General features: G+C 43.3%; 1 non-coding gene across 1 annotated transcript; it reads left to right on the plus strand.

Annotated features, from left to right (window-relative positions):
- Positions 1-3,162: 3,162 nt before the first annotated feature.
- Trnat-ugu lies at positions 3,163-3,237 on the plus strand. The gene has a single exon. It is a non-coding gene; the product is annotated as a tRNA-Thr (tRNA).
- Positions 3,238-15,404: the final 12,167 nt, after the last annotated feature.

Consider the following 15,404-nt stretch of genomic DNA (forward strand, 5'->3'; position numbering starts at 1 on the left):
CCTGTTGGGAACAGCCCCTGGAATGCTGTTCATGAATGGCAGCACAACAGGTCGAATCACCAGATTGACGTACAATTTTTCATTCAGGGGGCGTGGGATAACCACGAGAGTGCTCCTGTTGTACATCACACTCTAGACCAGGGCTTCTCAATCTTTTCAGCTGGTGGACCCCTTTCTTCAGTCGAAAATCCATGACGGAACCCTTGTCAGTCAAGAGCACAGTAACTTTAAATTTCAGAGCGAAACCCATGGGAACTGAAAGCTTCTTAATGCAAGTTCCATGTTCCCGATTACCCCCCCCCCCCCCCCCCCCCAGTATCAATAGTCTTTTGTTTAGAGATGAATGAAAAGAACCTGAAGGTCAAAAATCGACTTGTAAAATAGGTAGTGCACTGAAAAAGCATGTTTAACATTTAATGATGCCTGGGGCGTCATACGTTCCAGCGAGCGCTGTGATTGGTCGACAAAGCTCGCTCCGCACATGCGTAAAAGGTTTCAGCGCGTCTACCGCCGCGAGCCGGCGCACAAGCAATCCCCGTATTGTTGCGAAACAGTCGATCAGAGAAGCCGCATTCTCCGGCACTAATCTGTGAATGCATTCTCACTTAGGAACCGGAAAGGCTGCTTGGGAATACGACCTGAAGTAAAAGTACACATGTTTTTCACACGAAAAAAAATTGTGGTGAATTTGATTTTCACAATAATTTTACTCATTATTTTACATGAGTTGGTGAAGGGTGGCCGCGGACGCCCTAAAAAGAGCCGGCGGACCCCTAAGCCCTGGGAAGCCCTGCTCTATACCATAGCTCTGCCGGCCGGAGTAGCCGAGCGGTTCTAGGCCCTACAGTCTGGAACCGCGAGACCACTACCGTCGCAGGTTCGAATCCAGCCTTGGGCATGGATGTGTGTGATGTCCTTAGGTTAGTTAGGTTTAAGTAGTTCTAAGTTCTAGGGCACTGATGACCTGAGAAGTTAAGTCCCATGGTGCTCAGAGCTATTTGAAATCTACACTCCTGGAAATGGAAAAAAGAACACATTGACACCGGTGTGTCAGACCCACCATACTTGTTCCGGACACTGCGAGAGGGCTGTACAAGCAATGATCACACGCACGGCACAGCGGACACACCAGGAACCGCGGTGTTGGCCGTCGAATGGCGCTAGCTGCGCAGCATTTGTGCACCGCCGCCGTCAGTGTCAGCCAGTTTGCCGTGGCATACGGAGCTCCATCGCAGTCTTTAACACTGGTAGCATGCCGCGACAGCGTGGACGTGAACCGTATGTGCAGTTGACGGACTTTGAGCGAGGGCGTAAAGTGGGCATGTGGGAGGCCGGGTGGACGTACCGCCGAATTGCTCAACACGTGGGGCGTGAGGTCTCCACAGTACATCGATGTTGTCGCCAGTGGTCGGCGGAAGGTGCACGTGCCCGTCGACCTGGGACCGGACCGCAGCGACGCACGGATGCACGTCAAGACCGTAGGAGCCTACGCAGTGCCGTAGGGGACCGCACCGCCACTTCCCAGCAAATTAGGGACACTGTTGCTCCTGGGGTATCGGCGAGGACCATTCGCAACCGTCTCCATGAAGCTGGGCTACGGTCCCGCACACCGTTAGGCCGTCTTCCGCTCACGCCCCAACATCGTGCAGCCCGCCTCCAGTGGTGTCGCGACAGGCGTGAATGGAGGGACGAATGGAGACGTGTCGTCTTCAGCGATGAGAGTCGCTTCTGCCTTGGTGCCAATGATGGTCGTATGCGTGTTTGGCGCCGTGCAGGTGAGCGCCACAATCAGGACTGCATACGACCGACGCACACAGGGCCAACACCCGGCATCATGGTGTGGGGAGCGATCTCCTACACTGGCCGTACACCACTGGTGATCGTCGAGGGGACACTGAATAGTGCACGGTACATCCAAACCGTCATCGAACCCATCGTTCTACCATTCCTAGACCGGCAAGGGAACTTGCTGTTCCAACAGGACAATGCACGTCCGCATGTATCCCGAGCCACCCAACGTGCTCTAGAAGGTGTAAGTCAACTACCCTGGCCAGCAAGATCTCCGAATCTGTCCCCCATTGAGCATGTTTGGGACTGGATGAAGCGTCGTCTCACGCGGTCTGCACGTCCAGCACGAACGCTGGTCCAACTGAGGCGCCAGGTGGAAATGGCATGGCAAGCCGTTTCACAGGACTACATCCAGCATCTCTACGATCGTCTCCATGAGAGAATAGCAGCCTGCATTGCTGCGAAAGGTGGATATACACTGTACTAGTGCCGACATTGTGCATGCTCTGTTGCCTGTGTCTATGTGCCTGTGGTTCTGTCAGTGTGATCATGTGATGTATCTGACCCCAGGAATGTGTCAATAAAGTTTCCCCTTCCTGGGACAATGAATTCACGGTGTTCTTATTTCAATTTCCAGGAGTGTATTTGTGACTGCAGACAGGTTGGGTGGTGGTTCTCAGTTGGCCTTCCTCTAACCAAAAGTGGTCTTCACTGGCACCGACACAGAGCCGGCTTTCAATAGAAAACACACAGACTTCCACGCAGCCCTGGAAAGAGCTCTCGCTTGACGCCACTGAAGTCGCAAATGGCGGTAGTTTGGGGCCAGTAGAAAGCACGCTGCGAGGCGTCTGGGCCGGAGGTGTCGTTGAAGTAAGTAACTTGTAACAGTTCATTGTGTCACTGTGGTACCAACTGCTGCTCACATTGCTGCAGCAGATGCAATACGATGCGCCAGGGCCATACGCAGAACACGATGGTTTTCCCTGAACACGATGGTTTTCCCTGTCAATAGTACTGGTTGGAGTGCGGTCTTTTTATGAACGTACACTGTCGTGACCACCACTGCTAGCGATCGTGTACAGTGGCTACATTCCTACCAAGTCTTTCTGCATTATTGCGGGAGGAACTGTAGAACAATGCGTACCAACTTCCGTTCGTTATATGAAGATGGTATCTGTTGTAACCGGCCAGTGACCTTCCTCTTCTGTGCTGGATGCACACGCATTACCCGAACTGTTACGGGACTCGGTAAGATTGTCAGCTGCATGTAATGAGTGTAATGGGCAGGGGCACTACGAATGTAGTGTGTGGACATTAAGTTGGGAATGTGGGAGCGTGCAACGGATAAATCCCAGCAGACGCGCTGTACTCTGTGCCCTCGATGGCTCAGATGGATAGAGCGTTTGCTATGTAAGCAAGAGATTCCGGGTTCGAGTCCCGGTCAGGGCTCACATTTTCAACTGTCCCCGATGATGTATATCAACGTCTGTCGACAGCATAGGGTCTAGATTTAATTATCATTTCAACTTTCGTTCGTGTCACACAGCGCTTTCTTGGTGTTACGATTTTTTCCCCATCAGCAGGCATTGGAATAATATGTGCGACATCAGAAGTTTAATTCAGGTTCTTCACATGCTCCATGCGTGCAAAATTCTTGATGCCAATTGCAACGAACACCATATCTCGAACATTGTCATATTTTGCCCTTTCATTGCTATATAAGTCTTTTAAATCTTTCTACGTGGTGTTGTAATACCGTTTCATTGCAAATTTGCATTACGTGTCGATAATGTAACTGCGACATTGATACTGAGCATTCTCATCCATGTCTTCCGTAATTGACATGCATTGTTAAAGGTTTGTGACGATAGAAAACTAAACTACCTCTTGTCTTCGCACGCAGCCACTGGACCTGTGAATGTTTATCGTTCCACGAACAAATAGCAAAGGGAAAGCGGACCTAACAGCACGATTCTGTCGAATGGAAGACAGTCGTGCCAACCAGAAAATGTCGGACCACAAATGCCGCAAATGAAATTTCCTGCAGTACTGAGTACATTCGAGAAGAACCGAACAGAGAGAGGCCGAGAGCCTTGGCGATCACGGGGCCTGCATATCGTGCCCACGTGACGTTTAGCACTTCGTGACCGGCCTTGCAGTATATCGGCGCCAATCCACATTTTCAGAGCGGGCAAACCCCCGACTTCAACGTTGTGAGATGAGGCGTGAACATCCAACCTTCTATTGTTTCATGGCTCTTCAGCCGCTTTCGATATATGCTCACAACAGTAGCATGTGAACAACGGACTTGCTTTAGTTTAAGATGATCGTCCTCATGTGCGGGGTCATAGTAATTTACCATTGTAAAAGCTGCTTTTGTCAGTTAATTCTTCAAAATGGTTCAAACGGCTCTAAGCACTATGGGACTTAATATCTGACGTCATCAGTCTCCTAGACTTAGAACTACTTAAACCTAACTAGTCTAAAGACATCACACACATCCATGCCGAGGCAGGGTTCGAACCTGCGACCGTAGCGGCAGTGCGGTTCCGGACTGAAGCGCCTAGAACCGATCGGCAACAGTGGCCGGCCAGTTGATTCTCTCATTGTGGCCCGCATTGTCACTAGAATGATCCCCCATTCATCTCTGCTCCGCTTATGTACTTTTGTTACCATGCAACGTGCCGTCGATGGCAGCAGGTGGGGTTCATTATTGTGATGGGCGTTGGTCACTATATTTTGGCTCATCAGTGTAACTTTATGAGTCTTCAGTCACGGCATATCACGGTATTAAAAAATAAGTCTTTTTAGCTATTCGCCACACTGTTGATCATTTAAGTTTATGGAAACAGTAAAATATTGATGGAATACACTCATGGAGTAGAATCCGAGATGTGCGCTGATACAGAGCCTTACTCGTAGAATAAGAGATAAGCAAATCAATCTCAGAAGATGGGAGGTGGAAATGGAATGATAAGCCAATAGCGAAACACACTTTAGACGGAGATTTGCGTAGGATACATAGTTCCCTTTGTAACCGCTCAATGTCATTCAATACAATCACGACGACACCCCTCGATCGACGTTAACACTCGTGGTGTCACTCGCCTTCATACATGGCAATGGACGTTTGAAAATTCGTGACGGTAGCTCTATGGTCGTCAATTGAGTCTACTGTATTTCCCGGCTGACTCTTAATTCAATTGCTGCTACGGGGGTGAGGAGAAAGAACACATCCTGGTGATACCAGCATTATGCGTATTTAGATGTTCGATTAATCTGCAATTTGCAATGTTCCAGCGATTCTATTCGAACTCTATGCTGATGTACCGACAAGGACCATTTTCGCAGATAAACATGCAAGAACGTAATGGATGTTCAGTTTCTCAACATAGTTCGTCGCACTCACACATTATATAACCGCTGTAAGAACAATTTCATGCATTTACATTTTTGGTGTCCCACAATATTGGTTGGCTAAATATTATGACGATATGTTGCATACAACTTCCACAGATATTGTTTATCATGTAGTCAAGACTACGTAATGAAGCCAAAATGTGGATAAAATTGAAATGTAGTTTGTTTATTAACACTTCTCCTTTCACCAATCTTGTAGTTAATAAGCGAACTATTTTTTATTCTGGCGCGTTGTTTGTATCAGTTACCCCCGCAACCGTCCAAGGATAAGATTCTATTAATGTTCCGCGCACACGCGTTTCACGATTTTATAAAATGCACAATTACGTAAACTATAGCGTTCCGTTGCGCACAACTTTCGTGGGTTCCACAACCATAATAGTTTCCCAAGAGTATTTTTCCCAGCTAACACAAAGTTCGAATTATGTTGTCGAATTCATTTTCACTCCACACCACAGTAAACGTCTCTGATCACTTCGTCACACGTAATGTATTTTAAACGTGCTTGAAGAATCTTTAAATAATCTCCTTAACGAATTTCACAGTCGCGTACCACTTTTTCATCGACTAGCCCGATCGCGATAACTGAAGGTAGAGAGCTCAATAATGTGTTACATGATCTTTTATATGTATTAAAAAACAAACGCGCCCCTATATATTTCCGTCCCGCTTGGTCTTTACTACTTTGCTTTTTATTACTTTTCATTATATTGCTTCTTAGTAATACTGTGCAGTTATTAAAGTTTCGTATTACTTTCCGCTTTTTAATTCTTCCAAAATAAAGTCTATTTATGCCACATTTTAATTAATATGATGCTAATTGACACTCCTGCCCGCAAAGTTCCGTTATAACTTGCTATTCTGTCCATGTTTGAGTCTCGGTGAACGCTAAAACCAAACCAGCAACCTCAATTTTCATGGTGTAAGGATTATTCCACGAACTTTCGGGATTGTAGATGGATGACGTCAAATACCTGCCACGATACTTAGGCTGACATCAATTCAGTCACCTTCAGACGTGTATTTAAAAAGTAGCGAGTAGACGCATGCTCAAAGGCAGCCACTACATGAGTGACCCCTGACAAGTTCAGCGCCCTCTTCGAATATTCCTCCTTCCATGACACGTAGGCGCATGCGTAATCTCGGTAGTATATGCGCGCTCCCAGGTGGATTGTGGGCCCGTGGAGTTAAAATTCAAATGTAAGATTAATAAAATCAGCTGTCACTAGAAGCGTCACTACTCGTAATTTTTTCTGTAGATGTTAAAGGAATCACCATGTCTCACGTCTTATGCAGCTGACAGCTGCCATCGCAATTAATAAGATCTTCCGCCAAATTTATTTCCACAGATTCCATAATAATGGCATACAGAGGGTTCTCATCGAGAAAAATATTTCCATGGCCTGCAGATGATTCTGAATTTTACCTCGGCGAGTCAAAGATGGAGCAATATTCGAAGTGAGTGCTTAACTCGAAACGGACATTCATGTAGCGCCTGCCTTTGCGCATGAGTCTCTGTGTTAACTTTGATATAAAATTAGCGATCTAAGCTAGTAATCTTTGGAGCAAAACATTCACCTGAAAATGGGTTAATTGTTGTCAGCCGAAACATCGTGACAATTAGTCCACATCATCCTGCTGCCTCCCGAAACTTCATGGTATAAAATAATAAGAGTTTATCCTTGAAGAAAGATAAGGCACAGATTTGTATTTTGATGGCGTATACACATTACAGAAAACACAAAATCTGATAGTAAGGTCAGATTCGTGAAGGAAACTTCGACTGTAGTAGGCTGGAAGTGCGCTGTAGTAAAGATACGGGCGTAAATGGGAGCCAAGTCAATAGCAGTGAAAAACTTGTCGCAAAAGTTTTCGACGTCACAAAAATATTTCGAATGTGTCAGAAAATTTCGTTTTTTCGAGGAAGTCAATTGATAAGTCATATTGGAGGTAGTAACTTAGAGAAATTGCTGTAAAAATAGGATTTGAGAAAACATGTTCAAAACTTTACTCTGATATTTTTGGCATCTGTATTTTTGCTAAAACGTAATATGGTACTTGTGAGCATAAAAGTTCGTTTGAGTCCTCCATGTGCTATAAACAATTAAAACACGTGGCTTTCAGGTTTTACTGGTAAAAACATTTTCGCTTTCAGTGGCGTGTGTCGACCAATTTACTACAGTGCTATTTGTGCTGTACAGTGTATTCTTACAACAAATTAACTGCATGAGGACACTTCTACTGTAGTTTATTTAACAGACGAACATTGTCTTGCAAACATCACAGACTAATCATCTATCAAATCATGACGTGAAATGTTACAGATTAACGGAGCTTTTCAGTGTTAGTGTCAAATAGATGGGCAAAACCTTTGACTGAGAGGGAATTCAGCATTTGAATGTGAAAAAGTATGTACGTCGATTTATTGTTGCTATGAAATAACAGATTCAATCAACGTTCTTCAGCTTTATCTATCCTTACATGAGGTCTACTATACAATGTAGAAAGGTACTGATGTGACAAAAGTAATGGTAGACACCAGGGATTTACTACTGTGATTATTTTCTGCTCATCTGTAACTGTAGTAGCTGATGCTAATCTCCGGTAATCCAGGATCGGCAGCTGCTTTTGATGTAGCAGGAAGATGCAAAAACAGCGAATTTCAACCTCATAAAAGATCAAATTAATTTACAAAATGCAAGTAATTCCAGAATTGCTAAAAAGTGACTGGATTTAAACACATCCGCTGGCCACCAAACTCCCCAGACATGAACATTATTGAGCACATCTGGGACGCCTTGCAACGTGCTGTTCAGAAGAGATCGCCACCCCTCGTACTTTAACGGATTTATGGACAGCCCTGCGGGATTCATGGTGTCAGTTGCCTCCAGCACTACTTCAGGCATTAGTAGAGTCCATGTCATGTCTTGTTGCGACATTCTGCGTCCTCGCCGGGGCCCCACACGATATTAGCCAGGTGTACCAGTTTCTTCGGCTCTTCAGTGCATACGAGAGTCTGAACCACCGCTGTAGTTTCCTTCATTGTGTTCTGTCTCCTGGACGAAATAATGCTGTTACCTCGATAATACAGTCTCTGTTGATGTGTGAAATATTCGTTTTCTGGTGAAAATCGTATGCAGCCGTCCTGTTTCTGAACCCAGGAAAACTTGATCTTCTGATCTGTTCTGCGATAATTTAACTGAATAGGGAGTCTTGAGTCTTGACTCTTGACACTTTCTCTCTTGATCTCTTCTTATTTGACGTAATGAACCGTGGAGGGTAATATAAAACTAGCCTTGGATTAGTCGTTCACCTTAAACAATACTCTTCAGTCAGTTTAACCAGTAATTGCCTTCCTTAGCGTAACAGTGTTGGCTAGGTAAATCCTCTGACTTAAGCGCGCTTCTCGCTAATTGGCTGCAGTTTTATAGCCATAGCTCCATGACAGTGTGTCGGCTCAACGTCCCATACTCCGATGTGACATGAATAATTCTCTCGTGAAGGAACTACTGGACATTTTAATGTGTAACACCAACAATTTGAAACAGTTTATGTGTATCTGCTCTCTATAAAGGACGCTAATAAATTTCATGTAACAATTTCTAAGTAAGCAGATCCAGTTTAAATGGTATCTAAGTACAGTATGCTTAAAAAGCCTGTGCCATCCTTATAAACTTTACAGTCACCGGTTCATAATCGTATTCAGACTAATAATCGATGTGTCTATGACCAAAAAGTTTATGACACGAGTATACATAATGTAAAACGGGATTACTTTATGCACAGAAAAAAACTAATTGTTCTCATATTATATTTTCGTGAACGAGCAGTGTTTATTTCTTTATATTTCCTCTTTTGTCTACATGAAAACATTTTTAAGCGCCAAAGCTTCCTCTTCCAGGTTATACACCTTAGTATATCTGGACCTATATCTACATCATACTCCCAAAGCCACCTCATGATATGCGGCGGAGGGTAGCTCTGGTAACACTATCTGATTCCCCCCCTCCCTGATCCACTGGTGAGTAGCGCCTGATTTCCCGTATGCCTCTGTATTAGCTCTAATTTCTCGAAAGTTCTCGTCATGATCTTAAGCAATGTGTATTTGGGATTGAGTAATATGTTGTGCAGCTCTCCCAGGAAAGTAGTCTCTCGCATTTTCAGTAGCAAGTGTATTGGGAGATTCTATGCTACTTACGTTTTTGGGGAGATTGTTTCTATAACAGTTGTTGTTTTGAGTTAGTTGTGGGGTTAATTGGTGCTGTTTAGCCACACAGAAGCACGAAATTCCGCTGTGATATACATTAATCCAACTTCAAATCATCCAAGCGTTGCAACAGTCGATCCTATGCAACAGCCGATCAACTTTTGGAGGGTATTATTCCTGGTGTGAAATTCAGCTGTGTCATTACTCAAAAGTGATTTGTAGGTCCTGTGAATCGGGAGACCGAAACAGTTTGGGGTGGAGTTGTGCTTTGGAGGATTTCCATTAAAATATAATTGCAGTTAACTGTTTCCTTACCTGTTGTTGAGGTGGAACCAGGGTCACTCTGTTTCACTTAGCCTGGATTTGGGTCACCACTTACAATAGTAATGCTGCAAGACTGAGAGCTCATCTATCAATATTATTTCAGTTTCCTAGAAGGACTTCCCTTGGATAGCAGTGACTAGATCATCTGACTAACAATACTTTCACAGCAAACATTATTTCAGTATGTGTATAATGGTATTTGGCAGCAAATGTGAATTGGAGTAACATCGACTGCACTCTTGGCATATTCTACGAACGTACCTGCAGTCTTTTGCGTACCGAAGAGGGATGTTAACGTTTTTCGTGATTCATATGCGAAGTCAAGAATTCAAGAGGACTGCTGTGGAGAACAAGTCGACGGCTCTGAGCCTCGAAAAGGCGGCTATGCGGAAAAGTTTAGCTCTCCGTGGCAACTTTGCAGACGTGAACGCCTTCATCATCTTGCCGGGTAGTTAGTTTGGGATTTACTCGTCCGCTGCTGCGGGAAGATGACAAAGAATGCGCAGCTAACTTTTTTTCTCAGAAGCCGTTAACGTACGAGTTTTGATAACTTTTTTATGACTCACATTCTCAGGTGTCCCTAAGCTTGGATTGTTTTCGCGGGGAAACGAGTTATTTAAGTTAGATGTAGCTTTCCGCCTTCCTGAGAGGAGCCACGTATCATAACGGACGTTTTGTGCAGCAGCAGATTCCGTTTGTTGTTCTATGATGTGTTGTTACAAGTTGTAAAATAAAACTCCCCTAAGCTAACGCGACGACTGGAACTCTTTGTCTAAGGAGTGCTTACCTCAGTATGGCGGTCATTTCAACCATTATTTAAACTACCCTCGCGTGCTTAGACATCCTACACAGTTATTGTTTACAGCGTTATCCATTTGAGAACGAGAGAGAAATATCATACTGGAAGCGTTATCCATCTGAGAACGGGAGAGAAATAACATACTGAAAGCGTTATCCATCTAAGAACGGGAGAGAAATAACATACTGAAAGCGATTATCATCAAAATGTTACTCGTATACAGAAGTATTAAACTAGTGATATGTATGCCGACGAGCTGTTGTCATTCAATGAATTTAAAATTGTGAGGATAACGCTTCGTGAATTCTCCTGCATGCAGTACAAAGCCGCTGAATATGGTGAAACGCTGACGGTGATGACAAAAAAATAATTTAGTAATTAAATGTAGACAGTTTTCCCAATCTCGACATTTCTCCATCTGTCCGGAACATTTCTATTGTGGTTCTCTCAGTACACTATAGTAAATTATTTGGCCAGAACTGAAGTATCACACCATTCTTAGAGGACAAGTGAGTAGTCATTGGTGTTTAAGAAGAAGAAGACGTAGTCGGCACGAAGGCTCTTCGTCAAAGCACTTTCCTTTCAAGTTGTAGCTAAATTCAGCGTTCAAGTTTTTGTGACTCTATCGTAGACTTATGGGGAAGTATTATCAAAGGACGTTGCCATTGCTACTAAAATAAACAGAGTCAGACACGTTTGCTTGATCAGAAGTGTGCTACTATAATGTTATGGATCCATGTATCCAACCCTCTGAGATTTCCGCTAATGGTCGTAACATTCCCCAGTAAGACGTTCCTCTTCTTGTGTCATTATAGTGATACCGATTGAGGTCTCACGGAGGTTCCTTCCCTGCTGGTGAATAGAAGAATCTTGTGCAGTGGTCCTTTTTCAATAAGTCTTTTGGGTATGAGGCCGTGTCACGTTGAATCGCCAAATAATGCATGAAACCAATGATTCGAGTGCCTTTGCACCTATCCTCTTCTGGACAGTTCAGCTACGAACATGTAGTATTATCGTTGTAGGAAAAGACAGGCCCTTACTGTAACTCCACATAAAAGGGTGGAGGGTCATGCATTTGTATCAGAAACGGAACATAGTTTTACTCAAGACGCGATCGTAGTACAATAAGAGAAGACAAATACTTTGAAATAACAGTTACTGAATTAACGCCACTTGGCAACAACAAGAAATTAATCATTCTTTGTGTATATCGATAACAGGAGCTCAACATAGAGTATAAGGTACAGAATAGAACATAATTTTGCGTGGAGACTTATATACAAATGTCATCAATCAAAGTAGCAGAACCCTCATAAAGATCCTTCAGAGATTTGGCATTTGCAACTGGTCAGCGATGTAAGAGGAATTCCTACAATGACTGCACTAGTAATCGACCATATGGCCACAAACATGAACAAGGAAAGTGAGATGTAGCGGAAAAGATGTTGGACTATCAGATCGTAGCTGCCATATAATAACAGTAAAATCAGATATGGAAAAAAATCCCTTTCAGTAAGCATACAAAAGACATTATCAAAAAACAAATTCAAGACTCGGATGAAGTTCACAGAGAAAATAACGAAAGTGTAAAATTCTCTGAATTGACAACATCATTTCTAAAAGTATCCATCTCACTAGCAATATCTCACGAAAACTGATGGATAACAGGAGACATTCAAAAGACCCCAAATCTATAAGTACCGCAGATAGATGAAAAAGGGTCATCATGAGCCAAGATATCCAGGAAGGTGCCGATTGCTGCAAATAATCATTTAATAACTAAATAATTTATAGTGCAGAGAATAAAATCCAAGCGTTGTGGGAAGTATTTAAAATGGAAACAGGGAGAGACAAAGCAATAATAACATACTGATGAAGGTTTGATTAAAGTGACGAATGATCCACACAACCTACCAAATTAAGTGAATGAGCATTTTTCAACTGTCGCAGACAAATTTCAACAGAAGTTCCCAAAAACCATTATAATACCAGTAAATAATTATTCATCAAGTACAATAATGTTAATACCAATCACAGAGCATGACGTCAGTAAAATTGTACACAAAAAAGTCAGTAGATCTAGGCGATATACCAAAGTGTGTTAAAACAATGCATGCCCGCTTAACAAACGTAATAAATGAATCATTCGAATCTGTGAAATTTCTACAGTATTTAAGACATTCAGGAGTTTTACCTCTGGTACGAAAAGTGATACAGAAGTCATAGAAAACTACCAACCATTTGAAACTTTCTGGCAGATTAAAACTGTGTGCCGGACCGAGACTCGAACTCGGGACCTTTGCCTTTCGTGGGTAAGTGCTCTACCTACTGAGCTACCCAAGCCCGACTCACGCCCCGTCCTCACAGCCATTTCTCTGCTGTCACCATTTTCAAAAATAACAGAACCAAATATGAAAGGTAGAGCAACGCATTGCTTGAATAAATACAACTATTTAAGTTAATCGTAGTTTGTTTTCCAGAGGTCTGGAAGCATAGAAGTAGAATTCCAAAAATTTTTACTTGATGGTCCTGACAAAAATGAGTTTGTCACAGATGTATTTTTAGGTCCCTAAGTCTTTCGACGCTCTCGACCATAGACTTCTACTAAGTTAGCAACGTTAGGAATAAGAAGCATAGCAAATGCCTGGTTCCGATCGTAGCTAGCATACTGGGCACAAAGAGCGGAGACAACGCATATTTTGGAGACAGCCATTTCACTTTGAGTATCATTAACTGTTCATCAGCCATGTAACAGACTTTTCCCTTTTTGTCAATTATTCCAAACTTTGATATCAAAATGGGTCACACAGATATTTGCAGAGATAATGCCATTCCTCTATAAACTAAATCTAAATCTTAGTATTTAGTCTGCATATAGTATTGGTGCGGAGTATTTGGCCGAGTCTTTGGGAGGCTGTCCAGCTAGGAACCATTTGCCAGCGCTGGGCCGGTGAGATACACCCAGGAGACAACTCAGACTGCGGTATAAAGACCCTTGGTGCCCGGTGCCGGGCAATAGCCTGTAGCGATTCCTCGAAGGTAGGCGATCGCCGGACCAATGCTAATATGTGTTCAGCCCCGAGGTGGCACGGCACGCTGGCTTTTTAGAGAATTTGCAATGGCAGCCATTGGACAAGCATTGCCGGCTAGTCCTTAGCAATGCGCACAGAAGAGTAACCTGAGGCATTATAGGACGTATGCGTTTTTTCTTGAATGGTGCCCTATTCAGCTAAAATGGTGTCACGCCGCACTTGCTGGCGACAGGCAGGACGTTGGTAATGAAAGATTAGTCTGAGAGTGATCGGAAAGGTAGATGACATCTTGTTTGACTTATAAAAGGGCAAGACTTCTGTTTGGCAATGGAATGTCAGCTGCTTTGTAAAGAGCCAGAATGCTGTCACTCCACCGCAAGGTCACGGACTTTGTTGACCCGAACACTGCAGAAAATAGTGGGCAGAAAGATGATCGGACAGAGCGAGCAATAGGATCGTGAATGGAGGACGCCGTTTTCCCAGAAAGGACATTCCCGTTGCTGCTCGCATTGACTGGCACAGAAACGTTTCTCAATGGTGATAGATTGTTGCTAAAATTTTAATAATTTGTTGATTAGGAAAAAGAAGAAACCGGCCAGCTTTTGAGGAAGAGAGAGGCCAATTTTTTTTTTTTTTTACGAGGTTTCCCATCTGGCATTCACCTCATTGTTTTTCCGGAGTAAAGATGTAAATGTCGATCGGGAGAACGCCTAACTGGATGCCGAGTGTGTTTTGGAGGGGTTTCCCTGAAGAAATGAGAGCAGAGCGGGCTTTTGAGACACTGAACCTTCAGATTTTAGACGAGGAAGTATCAGGACAATTGACAGAGACACTTCGACCAGCAATTTTGACTTGGGCTCGAGAGTTAAAGGTATGGAGATAGTGGCTGGAAACACATGAAAAGACCGCATTCTTCAGGTGGGGGTTCACATCCGTCATCTAAGTAGCAGATGTGAATGGCAAGGCAGCGTAGGCAGTTCACATTGCAGCAGAGAGGAAATATAGTAAGATCCTGCTGCCAAAGCGAAGGAAAATTAGAATGGTTAGGAATACGTCGGTACTTTCAATAACATAATATGTACTTGTTTCAGAGTTTTACACAGTACTTGGTGACTCGCTAATGTTTCGGGCACACTAGTATTTTTCATGCGATATCCTTTCCCCGATGGCATGGCGAAGCAATCATCATGTTCTCATGGGAACTCACTGCTTTTCTCGATGAATTCTGAATTAACAATATGATCCTGTTCCTTATCCAACCCCTGCGGACTTACTCATACTACTGCTGCATCTGACTAAGCCTATTTAGAGATTTTATGTATCAATTTCCTTTTATTTCCGATCAATGCTGTGCTATAACGTAAGCAAGTTTTCTGTCCTTTATTGAATATATGATTATAATAACAGCTCTTTAATTCCAGAAGCTTGATGAATCACCAAATTACTACTGATTTTTGTAAATACCACACCCCGGACTTATTTATAAGGGCTATTACTTTTCTAAGTTTTCCATTGTGCGACAATTTTTCATTTCACGTCTAAGACTGTTGTGAGCTATTTGCCCCTCAATAAGGATCAGTCATTCAGATCAGAGTAGCAGCTGCTAAGAGACCACGAGCTCCGTGATACCTTACGATTTTTACTATAACTTAATGACCAAAATACGAGGGTCACTCCAAAAGAAATACATATTATTTTTAAAAAAATCCATCTTTTAGTCTACATGTTTGAAAGTTTTACAGTGTGTAGATACATCCTTTAGGAACAATATTTTCATTTCTCCACATAATTTCCATCCCTCTCAACTGCCTTACGCCGTCTTCGAACCAGCGCC

Source organism: Schistocerca americana, chromosome 6 (genome assembly GCF_021461395.2).
Source record: "Schistocerca americana isolate TAMUIC-IGC-003095 chromosome 6, iqSchAmer2.1, whole genome shotgun sequence".
In the NCBI taxonomy this organism is placed as follows: Eukaryota; Metazoa; Arthropoda; class Insecta; order Orthoptera; family Acrididae; genus Schistocerca; species Schistocerca americana.